The sequence below is a fragment of the Lactuca sativa genome, chromosome 7 (genome assembly GCF_002870075.4).
Source record: "Lactuca sativa cultivar Salinas chromosome 7, Lsat_Salinas_v11, whole genome shotgun sequence".
Lineage (NCBI taxonomy): Eukaryota > Viridiplantae > Streptophyta > Magnoliopsida > Asterales > Asteraceae > Lactuca > Lactuca sativa.
The window spans coordinates 148,692,186-148,700,691 of record NC_056629.2 but is presented as its reverse complement, the minus strand read 5'-3'; the positions used below and the strand labels follow the sequence as shown (position 1 = coordinate 148,700,691).

General features: G+C 35.0%; 1 pseudogene; it reads right to left on the bottom strand.

The window, feature by feature from the left end:
• Positions 1 to 4,603: 4,603 nt before the first annotated feature.
• LOC111894028 (26S proteasome regulatory subunit 7-like) lies at positions 4,604 to 7,534 on the bottom strand (annotated as a pseudogene).
• Positions 7,535 to 8,506: the final 972 nt, after the last annotated feature.

Below are 8,506 nucleotides of genomic sequence, written 5' to 3'. Positions count from 1 at the left end.
AAATAATAAACTGAATTATTATGGGATGAAAACCCTATGTGCTCACCAGGCTCCCAAGCCTGACCTACTCAGTTTCTTATATTACAGGTAGTTGCACAAGATCATAGTTGGATGACTTGATGATGGATTATGGATCATAGGTCATTAGATATAAATAAATGTGGTAAGGCATATGTAGTTTTGTTTATGCTTTAGAATTGTATCGAACATGACATCCCTAGGTTTTAATATACTGAAATACATTTCTTCGGAAATGGTTTGATAAATCTTTATCATATTTATCTTTTGGGAACAAATTCCGCAACACTTTTCTTTAAAAGATTACTCTGATTTTCAAACAAAACATAAACAAATCGGTCTTTTCTAGACGTGAAAATGGGGATGTCACAGTTGGTATCAGAGCATTAGTTTAAGCAAACTAGGAATTTGTAGGATTTCTAGACATAAACTTAGAATGCTAAGCGATGATTGTGAGATGAGTGTCTACTATATTTTAGACACAAGCACTAGCTTATTTTTAGGAAAGATTCCTAAAATGCTTTTATGTGATAAATGCTTTATGTTTGCCTTATATGCTATTGTTCGGATCAATTGTCTATTGCCGACCAGATCTTGAAACTTTATGTATTCAGGATTCTAAACATACGACTACGATATTAGAACTAACATGTAACGTTTCAGAGTGATAAGGAGGATTTAAACGTCTATCGTAAATAAAGATGTAAATTCACCTACTTTGGTGTATAGATCAACATGGTGAGAACCCGAAGTGGACTGGAAAACCGAAATGGGAGCATAAATCAGCAGCCTTGTCCCCAAATGATTGAGCAAGTGCCGATAATAGAAGTTGCACTTGAGCCAATCACAATGGCTAGAGTACAAGCCATGATTCGGGCTATGTTGGCTGAACAAAGGGAAGAAATGAGGCAGATGTTACACGAAAATAGGGATGAACCTACCGTACCCATTGTGCAACCTGAGCTGCTCGCTGAACAATCAGAGGAAGGAAACTATAGTCGCATTGTGAGTCAAGCTGGAACCGAAGGGGCAAGAAGGAATGACCCAGAAAGGGGAAATGACAAGGATGGGCGGATATATAAGAATTTTTTGGTTGCTAAACCACCAAGTATTTTAGGAAACCGAAAGCATGTAGAGATGATGGACTGGATCTTTGAAATGAAGATGGTATTTGAGAGCTTCAACTACAGCGACAAATAGAAAACCGTCTTTGCGGTCAGACAACTGCAGACTGGAGTCTTTGAGTTCGTGGAAATTGTTGGTAGATATGATGCCACAGGGTGAAGCCCTGAAGATGTCTTGGGAAACATTCTTCGAGCAATTAAAGATGTAGTAATGCCAGAGATAGATCTAATCGATCTAAACAATGAGTTCCAAAATGAAGAAGGGGAAACTGAGCATTGTTGACTATGCTATTGCTTTCACCGAGAGGATGAAGTTATTCCCATACTTGGTGCCAACCAAACTCTCCAAAATTGAGAAATTCGCAAACGGACGGCCAACCAAATTTGGCACAACGTTCAAGATGACAACTACTCTGAAGATAGTTGTTTGTTGTTTGGGCAACTAAAAATGTGGAGACCCAGCTAAAGGAAAGGGGTCTGGAAAGAGCAGAGGTTGGTGAGAAAAGGAAGTTCGATGGATCTTCAAGGTCCAAAAAGAAAAGTAAATGCGGAAAGCCTGGGCATTATGCCAATGAATGCACCCTCAACACGAAAGTCTCTTATGGGTGTAATGAGGATGGGCACATCTCGAGGGACTGCCTAAAGAAGAAGGAGGTGGGAAAGCGCAATGTTCCACCAAAGCCGAAGGCGAGAGCCTTCCAAATAACATTAGAAGCCGCGAAGGATGCAGCGGATGTCAATATACTGTTTGATTCTGGAGCAAATTTCTCCTTTATATCACACAAATTTGGTGGATGACTAGCATTGCCTGTGGATGAACTTGATAATGCTCTAGTTGTAGAAGTTGCCAGTGGCAAATTCATACTTGTTACTGATTGCATTAAGAATTTCATCATCGACTTAAACGGAAACGAATTCCATGAAGAGTTGTTACCAATTGAGCTGAATGGTTTCAGGATCGTACTGGGAATGGATTAGCTTAGCGCCAACGACGCCGAGATACAATGCAGGAAGAAGATAGTAAGAGTAAACCCATCGGCGAAGGAATCATTTATGGTATACGGGGACAAACGCAGAGTAAATTCTGGAATCATTTGTCTAATGAAAGCCAAAAAAAATGTTTGTCCAAATGGTGCACATCATATTTGACATTTGTGATCGATGCTAAGAAAAAGAAGAAATAGTTGTAAAGAAAACCAGTGGTGTGTGACTATCCGAAAGTCTTTCCCAAAGATCTTCCGGAATTACACCCTGATAGACAAGTGGAGTTTCGAATAGACTTGTTACCAAGATCGACACCAATAGCAAAAGCACCATACCGATTAGCACCGATGGAGATGAAGGAGCTCATGACACAACTTTAGGAGTTGCTGGACAATGGTTTCATTAGACCTAGTTCATCACCCTGGGGAGCTCCAGTGTTATTCGTGAAAAAGAAGGATGGAAGCATGAGGATGTGCATAGACTACAGAGAGCTGAACATGGAAACGGTAAAGAACAAGTACCCATTGCCAAGGATTGATGACTTGTTCGATCAGCTGCAAGGTTCGAGCTATTTCTCAAAGATCGATCTTAGGTAAGGATATCATCAGTTGAAGGTGAGAGAGCAAGATATTGAGAAAACTACGTTCAGAGCAATATATGGACACTATAAGTTCTTGGTTATGTCGTTTGGACTAACAAATGCTCCAGCAACATTTATGGATTTAATGAACAAGGTTCGTAAACCATTCCTCGATAAATCTGTAATATTGTTCATAGATGAAATTCTAATTTACTCAAAAAGCCAGGAGGAGCATGGAAAACATCTACAAGAAGTGTTAGAAGTGTTGCAGAAGGAGAAGTTGTATGCAAAGTTCTCCAAATGTGATTTCTAGATTCGACAAGTCCAATTCTTTGGTCATGTGGTTAACCAACACTACTAGAAAAATAGCCTTTTACGACGCGCAATCCACAACACTCAGTAATTTATGTTACGCAAAATGGAGTGACCTTAAAATGGTGTCCTCTCTTCAAAAATTTTAAGAATTTAGGTCATGCATTATTGCATGTCCTTAGATTAGTGTCTTAAAGGAAAAAATCAAAAACACGGAGGGCGCTTTAATTAAACGGGCGTCTCCTATAACGGTCGCCTTTTAATTTTAATGAGACGAACTCTTGTTTCAAAAATCGAGGTATTTGCCAAAATATATAGGGATTTTCAACAAAGATAAAAACACTCACTACTGATCATCACTCAATACACTCTACAATCGATCGTCGAGTCGCCTTGCAGACAACGTCCCCTCTGAGGACGTTAGCTTCCTTCTCTTCCGACTGATTTCGCATCGCCGAAAAGATTGGGCTCTCCTGCCATCATTGGAGACTATTCAATCTTACGTGACCTAGGTCCGATTAAGGTATTGGAGAAGTCAAGTGTTCCTTTTGAAACTTCCCCTGTTGGCTAGAGAAGTAACATTCATCTCTATTTGCTAGAACCAAGTGACAGAAGAACAAGAGCATAATGAGGGGGAGAAGCGCCCGGTATCCTTGAAATCGATGATAAATTGAACACATTCAAGGGTTTCTCACCTTCTGAAGCTTCTCAAGTTGAACACAAGGTAACATTTCAAGAAAATCGATGCTCTTAGTTGGGTTTTCTCCTCATGTATATGCTTACACTTAGTTGGGTTTTCTCCTCCGATTATCAATTATAGTTGTTCTTTTCATGGTTTGTGTAAACTTCCATTTTGCAAGAAAAATAAAAAAAAAAAAAACAAAACCAATTTTAGTGCTTCTCCACCAAAAATAGCTGCTAAAAACAAGCCATCAGGTTTCAATGCCAACTTACTCTGTCACAACCAATTCAAGAAACATAAAAAAAATATGGCATAATTTTTTTTAGCATGCTTCTATCGTAAAAGAAAATATTTTTTTTATAAACCATGAATTTTTTTTACAATAACAATACAATACACTGAACAAGCCTATGAGATTTACATGGGATTGATAAGGGCTCACTCAATCTGAAAGAAGCTTTCCAATTGAATCCATTTGACTGACTATAAGTTTAGTATAATTGGTTATGCCAATTTCTTTTAAGATGTCTAAGGTATGCTTCCATTAAAAGATAAAGACATCAAAAGACACGTTGCATTTTAGCCAATATTCAACATAGAGTCATAGACTAAGCCAGCTAACCTAACCATAAGCTAAAATCGTTGTGGATAAAATAATAAGAAGCTTCATGAGTATTATGATGTACACATAGAGAAACAGAAAAGATGCAATGATCAAAACAACAAATTGTGGTATGAAGTAAACTGGGAAATTGTAAAGAAACAGAACCACACTATAAGGGTTATTGACATATCAAAAGAGAGAGAAGAAAGGAACTAGAGACAGGTGGCAACTTTGGGAGCAAATCAAAGCTTTAAATTTTAAAAAACAGAACCACACTATAAGTGTTGTATAAATAAGGTCTATTTCTTTTCTAGACTTAATAAAGAATCTGAATGAGTTGCTAATTCTTGAAGCTACAAAACAGAAAGAAAAACATGTCATAATATGATTTTAGGAGAGACATAAGGAGTTGGAAAATGCCATACCTTCTTTAACCTCTGCTTCTTATCTTCTTTTAAACCCATAACCGTTTTAGCAAGCCTAGCTAGGGTGTCATTGATTATTACAATAGGGACTCCACTGGACAAATGATTTAGTATCATTACTTATCACTAAATCAACATAACTTTAACACCACAAATAACAATCCAAGTAAGTAAAAGTTGTAAAACTAAAACTTATGATATATATATATATATATATATATATATATATATATATATATATATATATATATATATATATATATATATATATATAGACTTTTCTTTACCACTTCTACCCTTCCCTTTGGACATACTGTTTTAATAACATTAATACCCATTTAAACATGTTAAATTTTTAATCTTTATTACGTAAAAAGAGTCAGATGCCATGATGATGATGCACCACTAGCATTACCTTGAAAACCAAAGTATAACTCAAATTAAATGTTAATTTAGATCTTATTATTATTATTATTTTTATTATTATTATTATTATTATTATTATTATTATTATTATTATTATTATTATTATTATTATTATTATTATTATTTCAAGATTTATAACTAACCAGCTCGTTCGGCTTCCTTTCTTTCCAATTGTATCTCTGCACTAGGAAGATTCTACGAATACCAGTAGTTTCAAGTTTAGAGCTCTCAAAGCCAGCTAGATCTATGAGGTTCTGCAAAACGAGTCAAAATGACAATAATACCCCTGGAAATATGTCTAAAATGAGGTTCAGGGGCATACCAGTTGCGACAAGTTGACAACCTCACCTAGAAATATGTCTAAAATGAGGTTCAGGGACATAACAATCAAAATGATGATAATACCATTTTTTGGAAGATATGCAAGCTGCTCATTTATCAGATCATTCAAGGTCCTGGTGCAACTCCTGAAAACAAAAAAAACATATTTATAATGAGTTGACTATTTACAAAAAACAGTTAAAATGACAATAATACCCTTTCTTTTCGTTTAGTGATTTTAAAATAAGAGTCTAGTTTCCTTCTCATATTGTCTTTGAGATGAGTTGAATATCTTCATGTATTTTTATCAACAATGTTATAAAAATATGGGATTTTTCGTTGTCATTTGGTGATTTACTTTGTTTAAAATAAATGGTGAAAAAAATTCATTTCCAAACACACCCAACAAGAGGTGTTTGACAGTCATGCTAACTATCATGTACAATGTAATAATCATGTACAATGTAATAAAAAGGGAGGAGAGAGAGATACTTGCAACTGGCTCTAAATAAAATCTAGCTTCAATTCTCGAAACAGATTACAGCAATAAACATAATCATGTACAATGTAATAACATCTAGCTACTATTGTAATAACCTTTGATTTTTTAACATAACAGTCACTTCTGTAAATACAAGTCTTATTTACCTATCTAACTTTATTTATCTTTAATCAAGGAAAAAGAATTAGCCATTTAGATTTCAATCAATCAAAGAGGTGTATAAATATCTATCAAGACAAAATTCACTAAGAACACAAGCAAAACACAAAACACAAATGTTCAACTAACCACAACATAGGCAATATCCAGCCTTTGGTTTCCAACAGCCATGTCTGTGTCTTTGGTTTCCAACAGCCAAATTAGTTGTACAGCCATGTCCAACAGCCTTTGGTTTCCAACAGCCAAATAGATTACAACAATAAGATTCATGCTCCAATTGCATATACTAACACCTCAGTGACACACTCCTTATATTAGCACCTAAATCACAAAACCAATCCCTCAACTTTAATTAATTAACTCAAATCACCCGCAAAAGAAAATTAAACAAAACATACCCGTAGAATTCGGGCAAAGACGATCCAAAAGCTGAAACCGAACATCCGTTTCACAGTTCATAGTCCGTGTATGAATCTTGAAAATCTGTGTCCTACTTTCCATATCAGGTCTGAAACTATTCAACCAAATATCCATCGAGCTGATTCACAATTTCAAGCATGGTTCTTTGAACCTCATTGTCCCCACCTTCCTCATCAACAAATCTAGCACCACCAATTACATCCACTTCATCAAAGAAAACAATGCAAGCCTTTTTGGATCTTGCCATCTGTCAAATCACTAGAGTTGATTAAAAAATGGTGTGTTTAGTAACAAATTTGAAAAGTATAGGGACCATAAATGTAAACCTAAAATAATTCACGAACCATGCGAGCACCTTCACCAACATACATTTGAACAAGTTCACTTCCAATTACATGAATAAAACACGCATCAGTTCTATTAGTAACTGCTCTTGCCAAAAGTATTTTTCTAGTTCCAGGTGGGCCATAGCAGAGGACACCTTTTGGAGGGTCAATTCCAAGTTTTACAAATTTCTCGGGGTGGAGCATGGGTAGTAACATCTATTAATATATCTTTCTGTAAAAGACTAAACTACCCCTAACAACAGGCTGATTTTTTTTCCTTTACTAACATCTGTTATTATATCTTTCTGTTTTTTAATTTTCCTTTACTAACATCTGTCATCATTGTTACATTGGGCTCTATTTGTTAATTTTCCTTTACTTAATATATCTTTCTATAAAAGACTAAACTACCCCTAATAACATGCTGAAATTTTTTTTCCTTTACTAACATCTGTTAATATATCTTTCTGTTTTTTAATTTTCCTTTACTAACATCTGTCATCATCGTTACACTAGGCTCTATTTTTTAATTTTCCTTTACTTAATATGTCTTTCTGTAAAAGACTAAACTACCCCTAATAACATGTTGAAAAATTTTTAATAGTATAAACAAAAGACTAAACTGCCCTAATAACATGCTGAAAAACTAATATGAACAACATACAATCCTGAAATACAATAAAAAGAAAACAATGATTTATACTAATAACATGCTGAAAAGTAATTTAGTAAATAAATAAACAAATAAAAATATTTGGATGCTGAAAAGGTAAAGTTTTTTTTTGTAAAGGATTGGCCCCTGAACATGTATTTGACATCTGATTGGCCCCTGAACAATTTTTTTTGTCAAGATTGGCCCCTGTATAGTTTTTGTCCCTCTAAAGTTTTGGCTCCTATACAGTTTTTTTTTCCCTGTACAGTTTTGGCCACTGTACAGTTTTATTTTTGTATAGTTTTTGTCCCTAAACATGCATAATCATTGTTGCTTTAAATGGTAAATAATTATGTAGGTTGGTAACAAATGTTTAATGTATAAATCATGGATTTCCTCTAGTAGATTATCAAATGTATATGATGAAGGTGTAAATGCTTTTCTAGAGTTTGCACGAAGTAATAATCCAAAGGTAGATGTTATTCCATGCCCTTGTGTAAATTGCCTCAATTTGTGTCACCACTCAATTGACAATGTCCGTTATCATTTGTTTGCCCATGGCTTCGATGAGAATTATAAGATTTGTTCTTTCCATGGAGAAAAACAACCCAAGAGTGATTCTAGATCCCTAAAAATTCCATTCCTCCTGATGCTATTTATACAAAGGATATGCTACATGATGCCTTCAAATATATAGACGAAGAACCTGATTCGTTGAAATCACTTCTTGAAGAATGTGATAAGCCACTTTATGTAGGGTCTAAGTATAATGCACTTAGTGGATTATTGAAATTCCAACATTTGAAGGGTCAGTTTGGATGGTCTGATGCTAGTTTTGATCCTTTGTTGTCTATCCTAAAAGATATCTTACCATCAAACAATACCATCCCTAGCTCGATATATGAGTCCAAGAAGTTGCTAAAAGGAGTAGGTCTACAATATGATAAGATTCATGCATGTGAAAATGATTG